At 37.4% G+C, this 25,696-nt stretch overlaps 1 long non-coding RNA gene across 1 annotated transcript in view; it reads right to left on the bottom strand.

Moving 5' to 3' along the window:
- The window catches only part of LOC111771089 (uncharacterized), a 124,303-nt gene that overhangs the window by 21,605 nt on the left and 77,002 nt on the right, over positions 1 to 25,696 (bottom strand). The window lies entirely within an intron of this gene.

The following is a 25,696-nucleotide window of genomic DNA, read 5'->3' as shown; positions in this document are numbered from 1 at the left end:
TGTTTCTTGAAAGTTATTTTATCTGGTAAAATAGGTCTTCAAAATGATGTTTGGAATATTTTTCTTTTAAATATTTATTTTAAAATAAAATTTATTCTAAAATAAAATCTATTAGTTTACCCAGTATAAAAATAATGTTTGAAAAATACATAAAGATATAAAAAAATTAAAAATATTGCTATATATACTTCCAAGCTCTTTTCATCTCATGACTGTAAGAGATACACAGTTTGTGTTTTAATAGCCCAGTCTGAGTGATTTTTTGCTTGTGAAAAGTACGAAATTATATTATGAATTAGCTTTGGCATTTTTATCAGTTCAACAAGTTTCACGGCAAATTCACAATACAGGAACTTGAAATTAGACGAACAACTTGATCGGTGCCTACAGCACTGAAGTAATGATTCTCGGAGATCCCCCGGATGCTGCAAACCTTAAGTCCATTGTCTTCCCAAGAGTCTACCCTACATGCCTCCTGAATCACTGCTTCTCCTTCCCTTCCATCTCAAGTGAGAGTCTCTCTTACCAGCAGAATCTACCATGAAGCATTCAGGGAAAGAGATTCTGGAAATGTAATTCTATGAGGCTGTGGTGTGATGCCAAGTTAACAACAGACTCTCCAGCACATTATCTTATAGAGAAGTTGAAAAGGCTGAAGACCTCTGATGTTCCTGAGTTGTTGATGCTCATGAAAACATCATTATTACTTCCTCCTGCCTGTAGGTATTCCAGGTGCTTGAAAGTTCAAAAACAAAGAAACGTTACTTTTAGATCTACTAAAAGCATTGACTATGGTAATGACTGAACATGAATGATCCAGTCCCAGATCTCTTTTTTCTTGCTATCTATATTTACTCCCTAGATATTCCAATGCAGATTTGCGGCTTGAATTATCATCTATACACTGATAACTCACAAATCTATATTTCTAGCCTAGATTTCTCCCCTTCTACCATCAAAATATTTCCTGAATCCAACCAACCCTTACTTCATTGCTTACCACCTTAATCCCAGTTAAACATAATAAACTGCCTGCTTCTGAGCTGGATTCCCGGTTGTGGCCTCGATCCTGTTATTCTCAAGAAAACAGATAGATTATGTAGGTGATTCTTTTAAAATAACGTATCATGTCACTCCTCTGCCGAAAATCCTTCAGTGCCTTCCCCTCTTCCTTAAAGGAAAAACCAAATTCATTGCAAAGTCAAGTTCCTTAGGATATCTACCAATCATAATCTTCCTGACCTCACTTTCTATTACTCTTAACAATGCTTACTTCACTCTAGCCTCACTGGCCAGTTTGTTTTTTCTCTACTACACCAAGCATCCTCCTACATAAGGGTCTTTGAACCTACTTTTCCCTCTACTTTGAGTACTTTCTTAGCTCAGGATTCTGATGAAATGCCACTTTCACAATGAAACCTTCCTTGGCCTCTCTATATAAAATAATATCTTACGCCACCATGCCATCCCCTCCTTCTGAATGCTTAAATTACTCCTTGGCAGATGTCAATATATATGATGTATTTATTTGTTTTTGTCTCTTCCCTCCACTAGATTTTAGGCTCCATGAGGATGAGAACTTTGATTTATTCACTGTTATATCTACAGAGCAAAGAACAGAGCCCAGGATTTTGTAAATGCTGGATGAGTATTAGTGAATGAATAAATGAATGAAATCTGAGTAGTGTAGAGAAATGATGACAGACAGGTGTGATGGTTAAGCAAGCATTTGAGTTTAACCGTAATAAATAAGGGCATTGCAGTATCCAAGAAAGAAGATGCATAGTGAAGCTCATTTATCTAAAGTGAATATCAAGTCTTACTCAATTTGGTATGCAGTCAGTAGTTTCTATTTTACATCACTCTATATTAACATAAGATGCTGTCAGTCCATGGACTAGCCCTTCTTCATAAAATAGCACACTAACTCCAGGCTCTGTAGAAAAGTGAGAACATTATGCCATTTTTTTGACTTTCAAAATAAGCATTATCAAAATTAAAAATGTATTTCTTTTGTAATATCTTGGGATTTACTATGAACTGATATTCAATTGGCTTTCCACCCACATCTCCCAACATTTTCCATCGACAATTTCTACCTGAGTTTCCTCTTTCTCCTTCCCCAGTTTTGCACATTGCCTTCCCTCTGTCTGAATGCTCTTCCAGCACTGTTGCTTATAAATTATTTTCTCTTCTTCTAAGACTCATGTCAACTGCCAGTCCCCTGACCAACCTTTTCCTGCATCACATAGGTGGATCAAGGTGCTCCTTCTTATGCTCTTATTGTACCGTGAACTCAGTTCTTGAAGGAAGAAACTAAATGTATCATACAGATAACCTGGTGTCTTTCACACTGCCTTACCTAGAGTAGGCATTTATTAAATATTTTCTGAATGAGAAAAAAATACATTATTTTTTTAATGTCACATACTTTGAACTCTGAGGGACAGAAAATACATAATTTCCTAATGTGAAAATGTAGTTTAGAGAAATTAACTAGAAAATTCCTCACTAAGATAATATGGTTTATTTTTATCCAATAAACAGGTTTATAATATATTTTAATATCTATAGATGTCCCCTCTGTGAAAACTTATGGCCCTGGTAAAGTTTAGTCACTGATTTATGTACATGCATTGCTTTTTGGTCTTTTTAAAAAGAGTAAGATTTTCTTTCCTATAGCTAGAAAAATTATGAAATAACTCTCATTTCTAACTCCATCCACCCCTTGAAACCCTCCTCCCTCCCCATTCTCTCTGGCAGGTGAGCTTGTCTTCTCTGCCAAAAGAGCCACTTGAAATGAGAACGTTATTTTATTAGAACCTACTTGGACCAAGTTAATCTGGAGAAAATATAAGAAAGAAAAAAGTTGCCATGTCATATGACCACACAGAAAAGTATAACTTATAAATGAATGGTTTAGCGGACAAAGTAGTTTTTTGCTGAATCTCAACATTAGTAATTTTAGAAATTAAAATACGTTGGTAAAAGGGCTGCTTCGGCAGACCTATAAGAAATCCAAGGAGTCAGAAAGCTAAATACGAGTTTGATGATTTTAAAGATACGCCCACAAGTTCTTTGATAGTCCTCTCCTTGAGAACTGCAGCTTAGCTGCCCCGTCTTTTAGTGTGGGATAGACTTAGTGATCCACTTTTATCAAAAAGAATTGTGGAGGGATGGGGATCACTTCCAAGATTAGGTTATAAAAAGATTTCAGCTACCAACTTGTGTACATTCAATATCTCACTCTGTCTCACTCTGTCCTTCTCACTCTCTGTCCCTCTCTTGTCTCTGGGTCTCTGTCTCTCTGTTTCTCTGATCACTCACTCTTGGGGGAAATCTGCTATGGCAGACAAAGCAATTCTGGGAAGGCGGAAGCCAGCTCCCATGTCCTGAGGATACTCAAACAGCCCAGTGGAGAAGTTCGCATAGCAAGAAACTGAGGCCCTCAGCCAGCAGCCAAGTGAGTAGGCCACTTTAGAATAGAAGCCATCAACCCCAGACAAGACTTCAGATGTCTTCAGCCCTAGCTGATGTGTTGACTACAACTCCAAGAAAGACCCTGTATTAGTTTTCTCTTGCTATGTAACAAATTACCACACACTTAGCGGCTTAACACAATATGTGTCCATTATCTGACAGTTTCTATGGGTCAGGAGTCCAAGCATAGCTTAAAAGAGTCCTCGGCTGAGGGTTTCACAGGGCTGAATCAAGGCTAAGCTGAATTTTTTTCTGGAGCTCAGGGTACCCTTCCAAGCTGCTGGCTGGCATTTCATTTCCTTGCAGCTCTAGAATTAATGGTGGTTTGCTTCTTCAAGGCCAGCAGGAGAGCTTCTCCAACCCTTAGATCCTCTTTTAAAGGGTTCATCTAAACAGTCAAGCCCATCCAGGATAATCTCCTTCTGAGGAACTGCAAGTTAGCAGATTAGAAACTTCCCTTCGTCTTTGCCATATTCTATTGATTAGGAGGGGACTGCATAAAGGTGTGGATACCAGGGGACAGGACTCAAGAGGGCCGTTTTAGAATTCTGCCTACCACAGACCCTAAATCAGGATCACCATCTAAACTGCTCCCAGTTTTCTGAGTTGCATGAGATAACCAATGTTCATTGTATTAAGTTGCTAAATTTGGGGATATTTTGTTACAAGGAAATAGCTAACTAATACAGTGAGGTTGCACTTGTGTGAATTACACTCAGGGAAAAAGTATATAGTATCTTCCCTCTTCTTTTCTTGATTCAGGAAGCCCACTTCTGCTGAAAGTGGATGTTGAAAGAATACTATATTAAGTTGGCTTATAATCTTTGGATTTCACATGAAGATCTTACAGGAAAAATAGCACAAAGAACTAGAAATTGCAGAAGATAATCCCAATACTGAAAAATTAATTTAAGAAAGAGATACTCACAGAATTGGCACTAATTCTTACATAGAGCTATTCTTTTTACAAGTGCCGGAGCATTAATATAATACCATTTTTGAGGTCAAAATAGAGTAGAAACTTAGAGGCAGAATCATCTTATAGCCAAATCAAATAAATATTTCTTGCTAACATGTCGGGAATTAAAATTTTTCATATTGAAAATGATGACATATTTTCTTTTCATTGAAAATGAATTCCCATTGAATGAAATTCTGCTCTGTAACAAGTGGGGTTAAAACAGTTTCCATACAGATGTACTATGTAACCTTCTTTATTACTTAGTAGTGATAACAATTAGGAGTGGTGACACTGATATGTATTTACATAAAAAGATTTCTTCATTATACGTGAAACTGAAAGTTAATGAAAATAACTCTAACCTTTGAATTCTCAAAGAAGATTTCTGCATAATCTCTCTTTTTCAATAGATAGCTGATCTTCTTGGGGATAAGTGTTGTTATTGTGTGTGTTACTTATGGATTACTCAAAAATCATGAATTATCTGTAGATCATCTTACTTTCAAATGCTTGTTAGTTACTTAATCTGCCACTTACATAACAGATTTAATAGAATATTTATTTTAATAAAATAATCATTTCAAAAATATAACATTAAAAAAATAGTTATTACCTCTATTTTGGGGGTACAAAGCCAGAGAAGACAACTCTGCTTTGGTGAGATTATTTGTATCAATCAAATAGATGATTGAATTTGTTTGTTGTTTAGAAAGTGGGGACAGATTAGGATCTAAGAAATATGGCTATAGGAATGTGGATAGTGAGTTCATTATGACTGGTCTTTACTGTTTTGGAGAATTCCCAGTATAGAAGTGATATCTTCATTCACATATAAGTATAAATAAAAATTTAAAGTCAAATATAAGGTGATTTTAGATGCTTGGCCTTTTTACTTGTTACATATTACCATTTTTGCAACATGGAGAATATTGAGGAATTGGTCCTATGTCCAACCTACATCTTACCTTCTTGGCCAGTAGCATAATTTCAAAGTAGAAATGATGAAAAAGAGAGAGTAGGAGGAAACAGTAAACAATCAAAAATTTTCCTGAGGAGAAAGAAGTCTCTGATATCTAACTGATGACAAGGCAATTTATAAATATGAGGATTCCAGAAAGCAATTTTATAATATCGCCTTAAGCAACAATAAGACTCTAGAAACAGAGGATTTAGGGTAATGGTGGAATGAGCTTTGCAAAGCCCTTCTATACCATTATTTCATTTCACCCTCCCAAGTTCCCTGTGAGTGCCTAAGGCAGGAGACATCTCTGCCTTTTTTGAATGAGAAACTCAGTCTCAGAAACACCGTTATTGGTCCAAGGTTGCAGAGCTATTACATAGTAGACCTAGGAAGGAACCTCGAGTCTTATAACTAGTTTTCTAAAGTTTTGTCCACTAGGAAAGTCACCTTGACTCATCCATAGAAGATACCTTTAAAATTGGATGTCCAAGAACCAATAAGAACCAAAGAATCTTAATTGTAAAATGAGAATGTTAGAATTTTATAACTCTCAGACTCATAGAAATCATCCCGGAGAATTTAAGTGACTTAGCCTGGGTCTTACAGGCAGCCTTGCAAAAGCTCTGTAGGGTAGGTTTTACCGCTTTACTGAAGAGAAGTAGATTTACTGTGTAAGATTAAATAGCTAATGAGCACTGGAACCATGAGTCTCCACCTCATGCAGTTTCTGGAGCCTAGTGCATCTCAGGGATTTCTAGTTACATTACTCCAAATTGGTTGTTCATACCCTAGAACCATTGTCTAAGAGTGTAGGAAACTGCAGAATAAACTGGACATATCTTTCCAGAGGGTCCACTTTACTCAGCACTGACCACTATAGCACAGTTTTCTTATGCTAAGACAATCACAAGTATATCCTAGGCTGCAAAACCAAATGAATTATTAAAATAAAAGAGAAGACGTCAAAGATATTTCTCACATTGGTGGTTTCTTGGATTCTGCTCCCAAGCTCCATGGGTGTTTATCTACTTTCTTCTGAAGTTGGAGTACTGTTTGGAAAAAGTTAGGCAAGCATCACTTTAGAACACAAAGCCTCTTCAGTTCTTTTCATTTCTTTCCATGATACAATCCTCTAGAGTGAACCCAGATTCCAATTCACACTCTTTTCTCAAAATCCCAGGTTATAACATTGTCATTAATTATTCTACGACTTAGGAATTCCTTATACATCTTAAAACATACATTCTTAGTCTTCCGATTGGATGAAAAGACATCTCCTTCAAAATCTTGACAAAGGAATGCTGTGTGCTTTCTAAATCCAACACTTCTATTGTAAATACTTACAGTATCGCCAGTTTTGCACTGACTTCTCATTGTTGGATTGACTTCTGCTTCCTGCTCCATTTGGCATGCCTCCTGGATTTTCATGTTGGACCTATCTTAGAACTTCCGCTTGGATGTTCCACCTAGCCGAGAATCCCTCTCCTTTCCCTGCCACCCATCCAACTCCCATAAGCTATGACCCCTCTTCTTGCTACCTCAGATCTATGATACTCTCCAATAAAATCAAGGATGATATTTTACTTAAAAACTGAGATATAAATTGAATGAAAAAATAAACTGAATTTATAGAATGCTCTGACCCCCTTCAAATACCATAAGTGAAATAATGTTGCCATCCTCATTGGGCCATAGCTGAATTTCTACTATTTGTTCTTCCTTGCCCCCACCTCCAGATTTCTAAGATAATAAAAATGTGTGTATCTTCTCTGTCTTAAAATATTAGATACTTTGTATTGACAGGTGCAAATATTTTTGAGGTGGTAAGAAAATATACTTTTTCTTTTCCTTTTCTAATAGACTTCATTTTTAGAGCAGTTTTAGGTTTACAAAAATTAAGCAGATATTACAGAGTTCTCATGTACTCCTTTTTTGCCCCCTCAAGTTTTCCCCTATTGCTAACATCTTGCATTAGTGTGGTGCATTGGTTAAAATTGATGAACTAATATTGATACATTATTATTAACTAAAGTCTATAGTTTATATTTGGCTTCATTCTTTGTGTTACAGTTCTGTGGGTTTTAACTAATACAGAATGTCATGCATCCACCATTACAATATCGTGCAGAGTATTTTCACTGCCCTAAAATTCCCCTTTGCTGCACGTATTCAACCCTTCTGCCTCCTCCTTAACCCCTGGCAACCACTAATCTTTTTCCTATGTCTATAATTTTGCCTTTTCTGAAATGTCATATACCATATGTAACCTTTTTAGACTGGCTTCTTTCACTAAGCAAGACCCATTTAAGTTTCCTGCATGTCTTTTTGTGGCTTGATAGCACATTCCTTTTATCATTGAATAATATTTCATTGTATAGATATACCACAGTTTGTTTACGTTTTTGTGAAGGACATCTTGGTTGCTTCCAGTGTGGCACTATTATGAATAAAGCTGTTGTAAATATCTGTGTGCAGGTTTCAGGGTGAACCTAAGTTTTCAAGTTATTTGAGTAAACACCTAGTAACGTGATTGCTGGACCATATAGTAAGATGATATTTAGCTTTGTAAGAAACACAACCTGTTTTTCAAAGTGGCCGTACCATTTTGCATTCCCACCAACAATCAGTGACAGTTACTGTTGCTCCACATTTTCACCATCATTTGATATTGTCAGGTTTTTGCATTTTAGCCATTCTAATAGGTATTGAGTGCTTTTTGCAATTATTTTTTTTCATATTGTTCGTTTCTCTTCAAGGTTGACAGTCTATTTAAATACTAAGCTGTATTCCTGCTAAATTAAAATCAAACTCGGGCCAGCCCTGACTGCCTAGTGGTTAAAGTTTGGCGTGTTCTGCTTTGGCAGCCCAGGTTTGGTTCCCAGGTGCAGAACACCACCACTCATCTGCCAGTAGCCATGCCGTGGTGGCGGCTCATATAGAATAACTAGGAGAACTTACAACTAGAATATATGACTATGTACTGGGGCTTTGAGGGGGCAAAAAAAGAATAGAGAGGAAGATTGGCAACAGATGTTAGCTCAGGGTGAATCTTTCCCAGAAAAAAAAAAACAAAAAACATCAAACTTAAGCTCTACATGTGTCCATTTTTTAAAAAAAAAGTAAAATATTTATAAATCTAGAAATTTCCTCAATAAATTGGTGACAAATTTGAATGGGATAAAACAAAACTCCTAGTCCACAATATTATGCAAGCTGAGTTTAGAAGAGACACTTAATAAATATCTCCAACTAGAAAAGAGGTGTTTATGTTGTTTCTATCACGAAGAGTGAGCCAATTCCATCTTGAGCATAAGAAATGAAAGGAATAAATGCATATAACTTGAGCTTTTTAAAATCAAATTCAAAGTCACCAAAGTTATTTTTGCTGAGATGTAAGCAAGACTTCAGACACCGATAAGGCACCTGACATTTTCAGCAAGGAAAAGGTGACGGGGAACTTACTAACAGTGTAGGTAGATTTCTTCATAAGGGAAGGCTTAGAGATAAGACAATATCCATTTCATGAATAACAACCAACTATATGGATTCACATCACACTTTGGAAAAGGAAACAGCTAGGAGCTTGATGAGGGTCCACAGAAAGCAAAGACATAGTCAATAACTAATATACTCTTCTCCTGAGAGGAGCAGGATGATACATTGGGAAGAGAATGGATTTTCCAGACTGAAAGACTTGAGATGGGAAAAGATTTACTGTCTAGTAATAACAGATGCTTGCGAGTTCTGTAGAGGCTTTGAGGTAGTACCATGTGTTGCAAGTTGGGGGTTGCAGGAAACAGATTCTTAGAGACAGAGTGTAGCATGCAGGGTGTTTATTAAGAATTGCCTTTGGGATCAACAGCCATGTTGAAAAGGGGAGAGAAGCAGGATTGAGCAGAGGGGAAAGTGGGCCTGCTAGGTCAATCCAATAGCACTGGCCAAACCCCTGGGGAGTTCTGAGGCTGAAATAACCCAAGAGAGTTGCTCCAATTTGGGCTAAATGGACCAGGAGTTTCTACCTTTGCCTCCATCAGTCACTGGGTATGGGCCACCCCTGGAAGGGCATGATCTTGGGAAAAATGAATCTTTACAGCTGAAGAGGCTCCTAGCTGAAGGCTGAATGCTGACAACACTCTTAGTATTTATGGGTATCTGGGTGGGACACATCTGTGTTCACCACAGGCTTCTCCTTACACCTCTATGGTCCCTTTCTTCATATACATTCACAGAACAGCTCCTCCAGGATCCCAGCAAGTGTCTTTTCCTTGAGGAAACTTAGAAGAGAAAGTCTAGAGGGACCAACTATAGTGCCAGACACTGCAGCTGGTCTTCAGGCTGCAACCAATAATCCTCCTCTCTCTGTTTTTCCATCCATTCTATGTTCCTTTCACCTTCAGGTGCTAGTCTTAGTGGCTTACTTGGTGATGTAACCTAGATCCTCATCTCTTATTAGTATGAGCTCGCAGTCACCATAGCCTTCTCAAACCAGGATTGTTGCACTTGTCTATTTGCCAGCACAGCTGAGCAGAGAAATATCAAGTGATGCTCAAGTAAATGCTAGATGCCAAACACATTCTTCCCTGTCCCCACTAAGTAATAGCAGTCCTACTTCCTCCCAATGTCAGGTCAATTACCCAGGCCAAGTTGTTTGCTGATCCCTGCACACAAGAGGACTAAAATACCCGGGCAGCTTTATAGTTCAATAAGACTATTGCTGTGTCACCTGACTGTAGTGGTCTCCTTTTGGGAACAGGAACTATTGACTTTGCAGAGACCAGACTTATGGAAATGGGATAACCAAATTCCCCCACTGAGTCAATGGGAGTGATTATAAGTGAAGCAATTCCTGCTTCTTGTCTTGGGTTTATAAACCCATGTACTCTCTATTGGGAGCACAGCACCATGTAAAATGTTTTGATTCAAGGGATATACAGCAAACTGGAGGATAAGTGCTCCAGCCTCAAAGTGTGGACTATGACCTGGAATGTGCATTTTGCCTCTAGTTGGCAAACACTTTATCAGGTCAATAGATTCTGAATGATACAGAATATGATATAAACAGTGAATCCCATGGTAGGAAGGTCACTGTTTTGATGTAAAGTGGGCTCTTTATTGGGAAACAATATTATATGGGATCCAGTACTGGTAGGCCAAACATTCTCTAAGACATTAAATAGTGGTGCTGGCTGAGGCAGCACAGGTAGGAAAGGAAAACTCATGCAGAAATACATGTCTAGAGAAGAGTGGGCAGAGCAAAATGGAGGGGCGAGCTGACCCGGGATTCTCTCCCCTCCAAAATACAACAAAAGATTGGAAGAACTGAATTTCAGAGAATAAACATAATGCCAGCTTGTTAGAGACCTAGAATACCAAGAAGGCGGAGATCATAAACCTAGCTTTACCCCTTCGGAGGCGCTGGAACGGTAGGAGAGAACATCGCTCCCTCCCCTAGAGTCTGCGATCGCTGCGGCGCGGGTCGGGAAGGAGCGGGGGAGGGGCTGCGCAACCGGGGGATCATCCAGGGGATCGACTCCTGCCGCTGATTCAGTGGAGACCCGCTGACAGGGGGAAAGCTTCCGTCTGCGGGGACCCTATAAATCAAGGGCCTTGGGAGACCAGAGAACAGAACTGATCTGAACCCAGACCCGCTTAACAGCCCCTCCCCCCCAGCAAAGCCAGTGGGCGCAGCCATCTTGCCCCAAGGCGGAGAGCTAACACGCCACTCTCGACCCCCATCTAGTGGCGACAGGCTGTAACTGCAACTGAATTCTACCACCATGAGAAAAAACCGCTCGTCTACCATCCAGCAATTTATAAAAGCCCCAGACCAGAAGGAAAACAATAAAAACACAGAATTAAGTCCTGAGGATTGGAATTAGGTAAACTAAGTGATAATGAATTCAGAGCAGCTATAATCAAAAAACTCAATGAGGTAGAGAGAAAGATAGAGAAACAAGCCGAGTTCTGGAGTTACTTCACAAAAGAGATTGAAATCATAAAGAAGAATCAAACAGAATTACTTGAGATGAAAAACACAATGGACCAGATAAAACAGAATACGGATTCCCTGAATGCCCGTGTAGACAACATAGAGGAGCAAATTAGCATAATCGAGGACAGACAGGCTGAATGGCACCAGACAGAGGAAGAAAGAGAACTAAGAATTAAAAAAATTGAGGAAAATCTCAGAGAGATAATGGATTCAATGAGGACTAAGAACATAAGGATCATAGGAATTCCCGAGAATATGGAAAAGGAAAATGGAGAGAAAGTGTGCTTAACGAAATTATTGAAGAGAACTTCCCAAATCTAGGGATCAACAGAGAAATGTGTGTAGAGGAGGGTTTTAGATCTCCTAGATTTGTCAATGTAAAAAGACCCACTGCAAGGCACATAGTAGTAAAGTTGGCAAATAGGAATGATAAGGAGAGAATACTCAGGGATGTAAGGAAAAAAGAGAGAATAACCTATAAAGGAGCCCCTATCAGAATGTCAGCAGATTTCTCTACAGAAACCCTATAAGCTAGGAGAGAATGGAGTGATATGTTCAAAGCTTTAAAGGATAAAAACCTTCAGCCAAGAATACTCTATCCAGCAAGAATTTCCTTCAGATATGAGGGAGAAATTAAATCTTTTCCAGACAAACGAAAGTTAAGGGAATTTGTAACTAAAAGCCCTCCATTACAAGAAATCCTCAAGAAGGCTCTCATACTTGAAAAAAGAAAAAAGGGAGAAAAGGGACACAATCCACAGACTAGGGAGACCGATGGATAGAACCAGAACAGGATAGCAAATATTCAATTATAGCATTAGGGTAAAAGTAAGGAAACTACCAAAACAAGGACGATCTTAGCACTCTAACTACAAATTAATAAGACGAGTTGGAATAAAAAATGAAAATAATTATTTAGGAGGGGAAGAGCAAGGGGTCTAAATCAGTATTGGTCAAGTAGGTAAGAGACCACCAGAGAATAGACTATATTATACACGAGATTCTAAATACAAACTTCAAGGTAGACACTAAAATAAAGTACAGAACAGAGTCACAAATCATAGATAAGGAAAAATCTAAGAAACACAGCATAAAAAATTGCAGTATTAAATGGGTAGTCTAAAGCACACAGGAAAAGAAACACAGGAAAACAAGATAATGAGAGACAGATTGACAGCATTAAGTCCACATGCATCAATAATCACTCTCAATGTGAACGGATTGAACTCTCCAATAAAAAGACACAGAATGGCAAAATGGATTAAAGAACAAGATCCAACAATTTGTTGCCTCCAGGAAACACACCTCAGCCCCAAGGAAAAACACAGACTCAGGGTGAAGGGGTGGAGGACAATACTTCAAGCAAATAGCAAGGAAATAAAGGCAGGTGTTGCAATTCTCATATCAGACCAAGTGGATTTCAAAATAAGACAGGTAAAGAGAGACACAGAGGGACAATATATAATGATCAAAGGGACACTTCATCAAGAAGAAATAATGCTTATAAATATCTATGCACCCAACACAGGAGCACCAAGATTCATAAAGCAACTATTAACAGAACTAAAGGAAGATGTTAAAAACAACACAATAATAGTAGGGGACCTCAACACCCCACTCACATCAATGGACAGATCATCCAGACAGAAAATCAACAAGGAAATAGTGGAGCTGAATGAAAAACTAAAACAATTGGACTTAATAGACATATATAGATCACTCCACCCTGAAAGAGCTGAACACACATTCTTCTCAAGTGCACATGGAACATTCTCTAGGATAGACCATATGTTGGAAAACAAGGCAAGACTCTACAAATTTAAAAAAATTGAAATAATAACAAGCATCTTCTCAGATCATAGTGCTACAAGGCTAGAAATTAATTCCAAGAAAAAAGCTGAGAAAGGCACAAAGATGTGGAGACTAAACAACACACTACTGAACAAGCAATGGATCATTGAAGAAATTAAAGAAGAAATAAAAAGATACCTGGAAACAAATGAAAATGATAGCATGCCATACCAACTCATATGGGATACAGCAAAAGCTGTATTAAGAGGAAAATTCATTGCAATACAGGCACATCTTAACAAACAAGAAAAATCCCAAATAAGCAACCTTAAAGCACAGCTATCTGAACTAGAGAAAAAAGAACAAATGAAGCCCAAAGTCAGCAGAAGGAGAGACATAATAAAAATCAGAGCAGAAATAAATACTATTGAAATGAAAAAGGCAGTAGAAAGGATGAATGAGACAAAGAGCTGGTTTTTTGAGAAGATAAATAAAATTGACAAACCACTAGCCAGACTTACAAAGAAAAAAAAGGGAGAAAGCTCAAATAAACAAAATCAGAAATGAGTGAGGAGAAATAACAACAGACTCTGCAGAAATACAACAGATTATAAGAGAATACTACAAAAAACTATATGCCAACAGAATGGATAACCTAGAGGAAATGGATAAATTCTTGGACTCCTACAATCTCCCAAAGCTCACTCAAGAAGAGGCAGACAATTTGAACAGACCAATCACAAGGAAAGAGATTGAAACAGCAATCAAAAACATCCCAAAGAATAAAACCCCAGGACCAGATGGCTTTCCTGGAGAATTCTACCAAACTTTCAGAGAGGATTTAATACCTATCTTTTTCAAGCTATTCCAAAAAATTAGGGAAGATGGAACACTTCCTAACACATTCTATGAGGCCAACATCACACTGATACCAAAACCTGACAAGGACACCACGAAAAAAAGAGAACTACAAGCCAATATTACTGATGAACATAGATGCAAAAATTCTAAACAAAATTTTGGCAACCAGAATTCAGCAATTCATCAAAAGAATCATACATCAGGATCAGGTAGGATTCATACCAGGGACACAGGGATGGTTCAACATCCGCAAATCAGTCAACATGATACACCACATCAACAAACTGAGGAATAAAAACCACATGATCATCTCAATAGATGCAGAGAAGGCAGTTGACAAGATCCAACAGCCATTTATGATAAAAACTCTGAACAAAATGGGCATAGAAGGAAACTACCTCAACATAATAAAGGCCATATATGACAAACCCATAGCCAACATCATACTCAATTGGCAAAAACTGAATCCCATCCCCCTGAAAACAGGAACGAGACAAGGATGCCCTCTATCACCACTCTTATTTAACATAGTACTGGAGGTCCTGGCCAGAGCAATCAGGCAAGAAAAAGGAATAAAAGGAATCCAAATAGGGAGGGAAGAAGTGAAACTCTCGCTGTTTGCAGATGACATGATCTTATATATAGAAAACCCCAAAGAATCCATTGGAAAACTGTTAGAAGTAATCAACAACTACAGCAAAGTTGCAGGGTATAAAATCAATGTGCATAAATCAGTAGCATTTCTATACTCCAGTAATGAACCAACAGAAAAAGAACTCAAGAATACAATACCATTCACAATCGCAACAAAAAGAATAAAATACCTTGGGGTAAATTTAACTAAGGAAGTGAAGGACCTATATAATGAAAATTACAAGGCCTTTCTGAGAGAATTGGATGACGACATAAGGAGATGGAAAGACATTCCATGTACATGGATTGGAAGAATAAACATAGTTAAAATGTCCATTCTACCTAAAGCAATCTACAGATTCAACACCATCCCAATCAGAATCCCAATGACATTCTTTACAGAATTAGAACAAAGAATCCTAAAATTCATATGGGGCAACAAAAGACCCCGAATTTCTAAAGCAATCCTGAGAAAAAAGAACAAAACGGGAGGCATCACAATCCCTGACTTCAAAACATACTACAAAGCTACAGTAATCAAAACAGCATGGTACTGGTACAAAAACAGGTGCACAGATCAATGGAACAGAATTGAAAGCCCAGAAATAAAACCACACATCTATGGACAGCTTATCTTTGACAAAGGAGCTGAGGGCATACAATGGAGAAAAGAAAGTCTTTTCAACAAATGGTGCTGGGAAAACTGGAAAGCCACATGTAAAAGAATGAAAATTGACCATTCTTTTTCACCATTCACCAAAATAAACTCAAAATGGATTAAAGACCTAAAGGTGAGACCTGAAACCATAAGGCTTCTGGAAGAAAACGTAGGCAGTACACTCTTTGACATCAGTATTAAAAGGATCTTTTTGGACACCATGTCTTCTCAGAGAAGGGAAACAATAGAAAGAATAAACAAATGGGACTTCATCAGATTAAAGAGCTTCTTCAAGGCAAATGAAAACAGGATTGAAACAAAAAAACAACCCACTAACTTGGAAAAAATATTTGAAAGTCATATATCTGACAAAGGCTTAATATCCATAATATATAAAGAACTCTCGCAACTCAACCACAAAACATCAAACAACCCAATCAAAAAATGGGCTGGAGACATGAACAGACATTTCTCCAAAGAAGATATACTGATGGCCAATAGGCACATGAAAAGATGCTCATCATCGCTGATCATCAGGGAAATGCAAATCAAAACTACACTAAGATATCACCTTACACCCGTTAGAATGACAAAAATATCTAAAACTAATAGCAACAAATGTTGGAGAGGTTGCGGAGAAAAAGGAACCCTCATACACTGCTGGTGGGAATGCAAACTAGTGCAGCCACTATGGAAAACAGTATGGAGATTCCTCAAAAAACTAAAAATAGAACTACCATACGATCCAGCCATCCCTCTACTGGGTATTTATCCAAAGAGCTTGAAGTCAGCAATCCCAAAAGTCCTGTGCACCCCAATGTTTATTGCAGCTCTGTTTACAATGGCCAAGACGTGGAAGCAATCTAAGTGCCCAGCAACAGACGAATGGATAAAGAAGATGTGGTACATATATACAATGGAATACTACTCAGCTGCAAAACAGAACAAAATCATTCCATTTGCAATAACATGGATGGACCTTGAGAGAATTATGTTAAGTGAAATAAGCCAGCGAGAGAAGGATAATCTGTGTATGATTCCACTCATATGAGGAATTTAAAATTATGGACCAAGAACAGTTTAGTGGATACCAGGGGAAAGGTGGGGTGGGGGGGTGGGCACAAAGGGTGAAGTGGTGCACCTACAACATGACTGACAAACATTAATGTACAATTGAAACTTCACAAGATTGTAACCTATCAATAACTCACTAAAAAAAAAAAAAAGAAATACATGTCTATCCTGTAAGAATGAATATCTATCCCCTCCATATTGGAAAGGACGTAATGTAGTCAACCTGCCACCAAGTTGCCAGTTGGGCTCCTTGAGAAATGGTACCATATTGATAGATCAGCATTAACATTTGTTGCTGGCAGTTTGGACATTTGGCATTGGTGGAAGCCATGTCAGCCTTGATAAATGGGAGCCCATCCATACTTGTGGATCCATAAACAGACTCCATCTCTGCCACTGTGGTCACTTCCTTCATGTACCCATTACGCCCATGCCAAAGTGACCAATGTCAAAGTGTGGCTAACATCAAATAGTCGAGTCATTCTGTTGTCTTCATTGTTTTATGCCTCTTCTATGGTGAATACTCTCTAATCAAACATGCAATTCTAAGATACCCACATTTTGTGCCTTCTCCCAGATGTCCATCCATATCCCTCTATCTCAGACTTCCTTGTCCTCAATCTTCCAGTCTTTATTCTTCCAGGTCCCTAACTAGACCTTCATGAATCTATATATATCCTAACTTTGGATCACTTCCCAAATGGCCAGGTGGATAAACAGGTGCCCAGAACTCTGCACATTGGAATGATCTTTCCCTCCTAGTTTTCAAGAACACTCCTGAGTAAGACTATAATGCCACAACTATCCACTTTTGACTTGTCCCCACATATGAATCTGACCCAGCGGTAAACCAAACCTATGCTTCTCCTTCTTCTATCAGTTGGTCAAAGAAGGTCCTCATACTGTAACAGGTATAAGCTAATGGAGGGTGATAATACAATAGTGGTAAATGATATGAGTTTGGGCTACCTGTACGTACTTGTCCTCTCTGGTCCTGCTGATAAGTGATTTTGGATGCACCACTTCCATCTATGATGCTTATTTCTGGGTTCATTAGTAGGTCAGAGAGACCTAGTTCATAAAGGACAGTTCTGGATATGTAGTCATTTAATATCCCATGGTCATATTTAAAAGTTGAACTGTAATGCAGGCTCAACATCTTCAGATAACTACATTGAGAGGTCTGGATCCAGAAAAGCTCATCAGAGTAGTCATGCATTAAGCTGGCATGACTGGTCCTTATTCTTCTGCCTCAATAGGTCACTGTACATGGGCTGCCCCTGGAAGGCATGGCTTTGGGTGAGGTAGCCTCTGAAGCAGAAGCAATCTTTGAAAGGGGTGACAGCTGAAAACTTCTGACAGTACTTCCTGCAGCTAGAGGGATCTGGGTACCACATATTCTTGTCCATCTCATCACGGGAAGGAGACAACTTTGGTTTAGTGGGAAGGAAGTTACTTAATTTCTCTCTAATCCCATAAATATCATATTGAGCTCCCAATTGCCAATGCAACCTGTTCTCAATTAGTTATAAAAGAAATGAGATATTATCAAGCAACAATTGAACGAGTGATGTATCACAAAGCAGAGGTACCCTATGCATATACAAACCAACTTATGACAATTTCGACTCTATAGAGCAATAGAGAAAATGTCTTGTTTTTGAGATATTTAAAATTTTTTAGACTTTAGAATTTAAGAAATTTGTAAATAGTAAAATCCACTCTTTGTGCATTGGACAAGTGTATAGATTTGTATACACACTGCCACAATCATAAAATAATTTTATCACCCAAACATTTCCTCATGTGGCCCCTTGGCCCAACCCATCCCCTGACAACCATTGACCTGTTTCCCATCCCTATAGTTTGGCCTTTGTGATACAAATGGTAATGTATTATAGAATATCATATAAATAGAATCATGCATTATGTTTCCTTTTGTGTCTGGCTTCTTTCCTTAGCAAAATGCATTTGAGATTTATCCGTGTTGCTGCATCTATCAATAATTCATTACCTTTTATTGATGAGTAATTTTATATTGTATGCATGTACCACATTCTTTTTTTATTCTCCCTTGGAAGACACTTGGGTTGTTTCCAGTTTTTGAAGATTATGAATAAGGCTTGTATAAACATTCACGTGCACGGTTTTATGTCAACATAAGTTTTCATTTCTCTTGGGAAAACATTATCTTTTAATAAATGATGCTGGATCAATTGGATATTCATTTTTTTAAAAAAACTCTAACATTTCTTTTACCATACACAAAAATTAATTACCAGTGGATTGTAGATTTATAGTGAAATATTTCTTAAATAAGGTACAAAAATCATTAACCATAAAGGAAAATTTCATTAGATTAAACTATGTCGAAATGAAGAAATTTTGTTTCTCAAAGACACCAGTAAGAGAATGGGAAAAAAGCAAGTTGCAGAGTAAGAGAAGAAATATGTAACACATATGCCTGACAGAGGGCTCATATCCAGTCTTAGCATTTTCATTGTATAATCCATTCGAAAGAGCAAACAGCCTTTGCGGAAGGGGAATGGACAAGAGAGTTGAACAGGCAACTTAGGAAATATAACACCCAATGCTGAACAAACTTATGAAAATGTGCTCAACCTTTATAGTCAGCAGGACAAGGCCAAATTAAACCACAATTAAATATTATAGTACCACTATACATCCATCTGAATAGTTTGATTAAAAGACATAATACAAAATATGATGAGAATGTGAAACAACTTTGGACAACCACTATCACTACTTATTTACAATCTACAGAAATGAGTACACATGTACAACAACAGGCACAGAAGAATGTGCCAGAATTATTTATAATAACTCCAAGTTGGAAATTTCCCCAAAGAACATCAACTACAGAATGGAATAGGACCGTGGTATATCCATCGGGTGGAATACTATCTAGCAAGAAATTGAGGCAATAGTAGAAACATCTGTCACAAATATAATGTTAAGCAAAAGAAAAGGCAGATAGGAAAGTACTTGTGACGTTCAAAAATAGACCCAAAGGCAAAACCAGAACACAGTTAGAAACCAGGGCTGTGGTGACGTGGTGGGGGGGCAGGTCAGGAGGAGGATTCTGCAGATGTTCGTTCTCAGTCTTGGTAGTGGTCACAAGGTTGTTTGTTTCGTCATGAAAATTTATTGAAATCAACATTTATGTTCATGCTCTTTTCTATATGGATATTATGCAATAATTTTAAAAGCTTTAAAAAATAGCAAAGATACCTCAAGGTTTCCAATAATTCTGAGCTCAACTAAGTGAACAGTTACTCTAGTCCAAATACTGTGCTTTAATTTCTTACCCCTCCCCTTCCAAAAACAATGTTTATTAAGCTGTCTAGCACGTTGATATAGGTTCAAGGAAGAAAAACAACTTTTATGGGGGTGACTCAGTACCTAATATTCTCCTCCTTACGGCTTCCCTGACTTTTCTTTCATGTCCTAGATGAGTTCTCGTGATAGGACAGGTTGGCTGGGTGTCCCCAGGCAGGTCTTTGGGTTTTGCTCCTTGCTGTCTTCAGAACGTGTGCATGGTGTATGTGCATGTGCCTGCGTGAATGTACCTCTTCTCTGCCCCTCCTGGTTTTGTTGTTTCCTTCTGTCCTCTTGCTGTCCCCGTCTCCCATCGCTGTCCCGCCTACTGAGGCAGAGGTAGTTATCCGATTGGAAAATTTGGAAGAAGACCAAGGCATGGCTGACCCAATCCTTTCCCCTCTCCTCCTCCTTTCTGGGTTTCCCATTCAACACGGAACATTCCTTGTGCTTTTTTTCAGCTATTGCATAAACTCAGCACTGTCCCTGCAGTGGGGCCTGCTCTGTTCTGTGCAGCATGAGCACGACCAAGTGGGGAATGTCTGTCTTCTTGGGGGTTTAGGTAGCAAGCCCCTTTAGCTGTTACACTGAACTCAGTCTCTCAACTCAGCCTTTCTCAGTAACAATGGCAATCACAAAGGCCTTCACATGTCTTGCTGGGTTTTGTTTCACTTTGGTTTTTAATTTCTCACTTGGTTCAGAATAGAAGAAGGTAGGGAAGAGGGGTGCTAATTATCGAGCATTCTCAACACCAAAATAATATACATAAACTCTAATATGGGATATATTTGTGAAATTTTATATAAATAGCATTCTCTTAAACATTGCTATTATATTCTAAATTTGATGTTAGAAGTACATTTACTTGCTACCTTTTCTATGTCAAAAATTCCTTCCCCATGAGTTTCCACTTCTCTGTATCTTCCTGAAAGGCTCTCTGAGGCTTTTCATGTTATGAAGTCTGAGACCTCAGGAAAGATGAGGAAAAGGAAGGGAGAAGGAAGAGAGAAAATAGTAATAATAGTTTCTGTTTATTAAATGCGATGTCCCAGACTTTTAGTGTTTTATATGTATCATTTGATTTAACCTTCACAACAAACGTACTTTGCAGATATGGAAACTGAAGCTAAGATTGAAAATTGTAATAATATGATACTATCAATTCACATTAGCCATTTGATAACACTATTTGATAGAATATTATATATAACATATAATATGTAATATGCATAATATATAATATGCTATATAGCTATAATATTATGTACAGCTATACTTCCATTTTATAATCTCTATTAATTTTTTGGCTATAGCCCAGGGTGAGCTATCAATAAATATTAAGCCTTATCCTCTAGACAGAGAAAAGACTGTTACTGTCACTGGTATGAACTTGCTGCATCTTTCCTCTGTCTTCTTTATTTCCCCTTCCTGCCTGTCACTTCTGTCCCCAGGCGTACGTCCTGTCAGAACCATGAAACATTAATCAACTCCCGGAGGGGGAGTTTTTTCCTAGGGCTTTTCTTCCGCCTAATTTTCCAAGCCCTTGTGAATCCCTCCATCCTCAACCTTATCTTATTCCTGCTGCAGACCTGGGTTACGGACGCTCGAGCCCCCACTGGCAAATTGCTGGGTCGGTGGAGTCCACATTAGATCATGTTCAGGTCTGTGCAGCAACATAGATACAGGCTGTGCACTCAGTGCCTGCTTATAAATGTTTACTGGTTGGCATTTCACTTTACCATAGGACGAACTAATCTCTATTATCTTTTCCACATCCTTTCAAGACACTTTATGTCTAAAGTAATTATGTCTCCCTGAAGGCAGACTTCTTAAAGAAGGCAATCTTTACATTGATAGTTTTTGAGTAACACAAAGATCACTTTTTAAAATTTATTTTAAAGTCATGCTTATGATTTTAAAAAATTCAAACAAGATAGCTAAATATAAAATAAAAACCAAAAAGTCTCATGACCCCACCTTTATCATTTTAGAAATAATCACTGTTAATTGATTCTTGTATATCCTTCCAGAAAATAGCTATACAAACACACATATGCTGCAGTCTTGCACACCTTCATACTTTCTGCACACACACTTATTCACATACTAGAATTTGTATGTATACATTTATTCTTTTTTAAAATACATATAGTATGTATTCTCATCCTGTTCTATAACTTTCTTAAGATCGGAAATACAATAATCATAGTTATAATAGTTATATATTGGACACAGAATCTGCATTATTTATTTCAGTTAGTATATGGTATTCCGTTGAATGGGCATTCCATAACTTATTGTGGAATTCTTCTATGTTTGAACACTTTCATTTTTCTCTTTTTTTGTGTGGGTACAAACAGTGCTGCACTGAATATGGTTGCAACTCTATTATTGCAAACTTGGGTCAACATGAATACATCCCTCGATGGCATACAGAAAAGGGGTGTGGTTCAGTCAAAGTACAAAAGCTTTTATACTTTAATAAGCATTGTCCTCCAAAAGTCTGACTGGTTTACACTCCCAAAAATAGTGTACGAGAGTGCCAATCCTGGAGCTGAAATAATGGCATGCTATTACATTGCTGTCTCACCTTGCATGTCTTTTCTATGAGTGAAGCTAATCATTTTTTCATTGCTTTTATATTCTGTTAACGCTATATAAATGCAACAGCATTTTGCATTCCCGGCTTTTTTCTGCCATAGAACATGCCCTCCAACTTAGTGACAGTCTGGTGTGAAAGGGAGAACTCACACTCTCTCGTCTGGGCAGTAGTTCTCTACCATTTGCCTCAGGGTCCCTTTTACTCTTAAAAATTATTGAGACCCCAAAGTGCTTGTGTTTATGTGGGTTATATCTAGTGATATTTATCACACTATAAATTAATACTAAAAATTTATTAATCAGTATTTAATATAATACTAAACCTTTTACAAATTAACATAAATGATCTTTATGAAAAATTGCTATATTTAAAAAATAGAAAACAGCTAAATTCCAGTATCTGTTTTTGAATTCAATTTACTGCAACATCAAATATCATTTAGCCTCTGGGAAACTCTATGATACTCTTGCAAGATAATGAGTGAAAAGGGCAAATAATGACTTAGTAGTATTAGAAAAGAAGTCTTTAAACTTGTGTACCTGAAAAGGTCTTGGGGATTCCCCAAGGGTACCTGGACCGCACTTTGAGAGCCACTTTGTTAGAGCATGAATTTCTGTCTATAGAAATAAGCGAGAATATCGTGTTTGCTTTCCATGTCCTTTGAGATCAGGTGCTCAGGCTTCAGAAATCAACTAATCACTAGCAATGTTATAAAAGAGAGACAGCCTGTGCAATGAGAAAGAAAACACCACCAAGAAGGCAGCAAGCACCGATTAATTAAAGTATTTTTTTTGTTCTTTTGCCTTGATAGTTATGGACCAACAAATCTTCTACTATGGGAAATTTATTCTTGAAAATTTCGAGCCTCAGGAAGATTCAATATTGAAGCTAACACTACATATGTTTCATTATTTGATTTTTGTATCTTCAATTATAATTATGCGCAGTGATTAAATTTGATATTGACTGTGCTTGGGCTCAATTTATTATATTATTAATTCTTTTCCACTGACAAGAATGATGGAAGTTCAATTTCTGCGTGAGAATATGAGCTAATAAGCTTTTCTCAAGCTCACTCCGGGATTTCAGCTTCATCTGTTTTCTTATTGAAATTTGGAGCTCTGTGCTATTATTTCTCTTTTATCACCTTAATTTATTAGCTACACATGTAAAATTTACATACATTCGTAAATGTGATTTCATAGATGTGTATTTCTCTTTTGCCTGCCTCCTCCAACTTTCTATCCCCTTAATCTATTCACATCATTCTCCTCCCCAATAACCCCAAGTAACCCAGAGTCGTGGTATTTATTTCCATGTTCCCCTAATAACACATGTCCTATGCACACACATAAATGCAAACATGCATTTAAAGCTACAAATAGTTTTTTCAAAAAAATATGCTCACAATACGTACATTTTTCTGCATCTTGTTTTTTTCATTCCATATTGTCCATGAGGAATACCAACAAGGGAATTAGTATTGTTTTAATTCATTACTCTTAAGGATTGTACAATATTTTAAATTTATTCAACCATTCATTGTCCTATGAAGTGCATTTCCATTGTTGCTAGTTAGTTTTTTTAATTAAATAATTGCTGTTACTATTTTGTATCCTTGCTACCCTGAACAATGCTGAAATACGTGTCCTTGATGATATATATTTACATACCAGCACTTCCATTTTTATTGGACAAAAGGATAGAATTCCAGAGTATAAGTCTTGAGTGAACAGGTTTATAAGTTAAAATTTTTTTTTTTTAATAGAAGTTGCAGATCCCTTTTCAGAAGGGAGGTAAAATTCACATTTCCACCAGCAACCTATGAAAATATCCTTATAAATGTTAATCACACTTGTTAAAACTTAAAAGTCTGACTAAGATAAAATAATTCCTCATTATATGACTCATGAGCTGGAACAACTTTCCATACTTTGTTGAAATTTTGAATATGTTCTTCTACAAATAATCCACTCAAATTTTTTGCTCCCTTTTCTATTAGCTCATGTAACAGGATGCTCACAGTGAGCTCACACTCACTGATACCTGCTTACAGTTTTGGCTGAAACTGTAATACTGAGAACAGCAGTGCTACCCCCACCTTCCAAATCAAAATGCCAGTTTTCCTATGCAGGACTTAAAAAGCAGGTATCAAAAACTAGTTCAAGGGGCCTGCTGGTGGCATAGTGGTTAAGTTCAGTGCACTCTGCTTTGGTGGCCTGGGTTCGCAGGTTCAGATCCCAGGCACAGACCTACACCATTCTTCAAACCATGCTGTGGTGGTGACCCACATACAAAACAGAGGAAGACAGGCACAGATTTTAGCTCAGAGTGAATCTTCCTGAAGCAAAAAGAGGAAGATTGGCAACAGATGTTAACTCAGGGCCAATCTTCCTCACCAAAAAAAAAAAAAAAAGGAAAAAAAAAACTAGTTCAATAAACATTAATCCATCCTCACATCCAGGATCTGTAAGAAGGCTAAGACTGTATTGAAAGCTTAAAGAGACCAATAATGAAGGACATGCAACTGTTCAGTTGGAGAGAAGAAAGTGTTTTTATCAGTTTTATTGAGGGATAATTGACATATAAATTTGTAAGATATTTAAACTGTACATCGCGGTAATTTGAAATATGTATATATTGTGAAAGAATTCACCCCACTTACTTATTTAACACATCCATCACCTCACATATTTATCTTTTTTTTCTTTTGGTGAAAACATTTAAGTTCTACCCTCTTAAATTATACGATATAGTGTTATCAACCATAGCCAACATGTTTTACACTAAATCCTCAGAATTTATTCATTATGTAGCTGAATTTTACCAACCTCTTTTTCTCCCATGCCTCAGACCCTGGCAACCACCTTTTTACTCTCTGTTGCTATGAGTTTGACTTGTTTTTTTTTTAGATTCCACATATGTGATACTATATAGTATTTGTCTTTCTCTGTCTGGCTTATTTCATTTAGCAAAATGCCCTCAAATTTCATCTATGTTGATGCAAATGGTAGGATTTCTTTCTTTCTCATGGTTGAATGCTGTTCCGTTGTATGTGTGTATAAAAATATTTGTATATATATGTATATATGTACACTTTTTTTTATCCATTCATCCATTAATGGATGCTTAGGTTGTTTCCATATCTTGGCTATTGTGAATAATGATGCAATGTAAATGGGAGTATAGATATCTCTTCAAATATCTTGTTTTCATTTCCTTTGGATATATACCCAGATATGGAATTGCATACAGTAGTCATATTTTTAATTTTTTGAAGAATGTCCATACTGTTTTCCTTAGGGGTTTCATGATTTACATTCTCACCAACAGCACACAAGTGT

The sequence above is a fragment of the Equus caballus genome, chromosome 28 (assembly GCF_041296265.1).
Source record: "Equus caballus isolate H_3958 breed thoroughbred chromosome 28, TB-T2T, whole genome shotgun sequence".
In the NCBI taxonomy this organism is placed as follows: domain Eukaryota; kingdom Metazoa; phylum Chordata; class Mammalia; order Perissodactyla; family Equidae; genus Equus; species Equus caballus.
The sequence above is the reverse complement of the archived record's forward strand: the minus strand, read 5'-3'. Positions and strand labels throughout refer to the sequence as shown.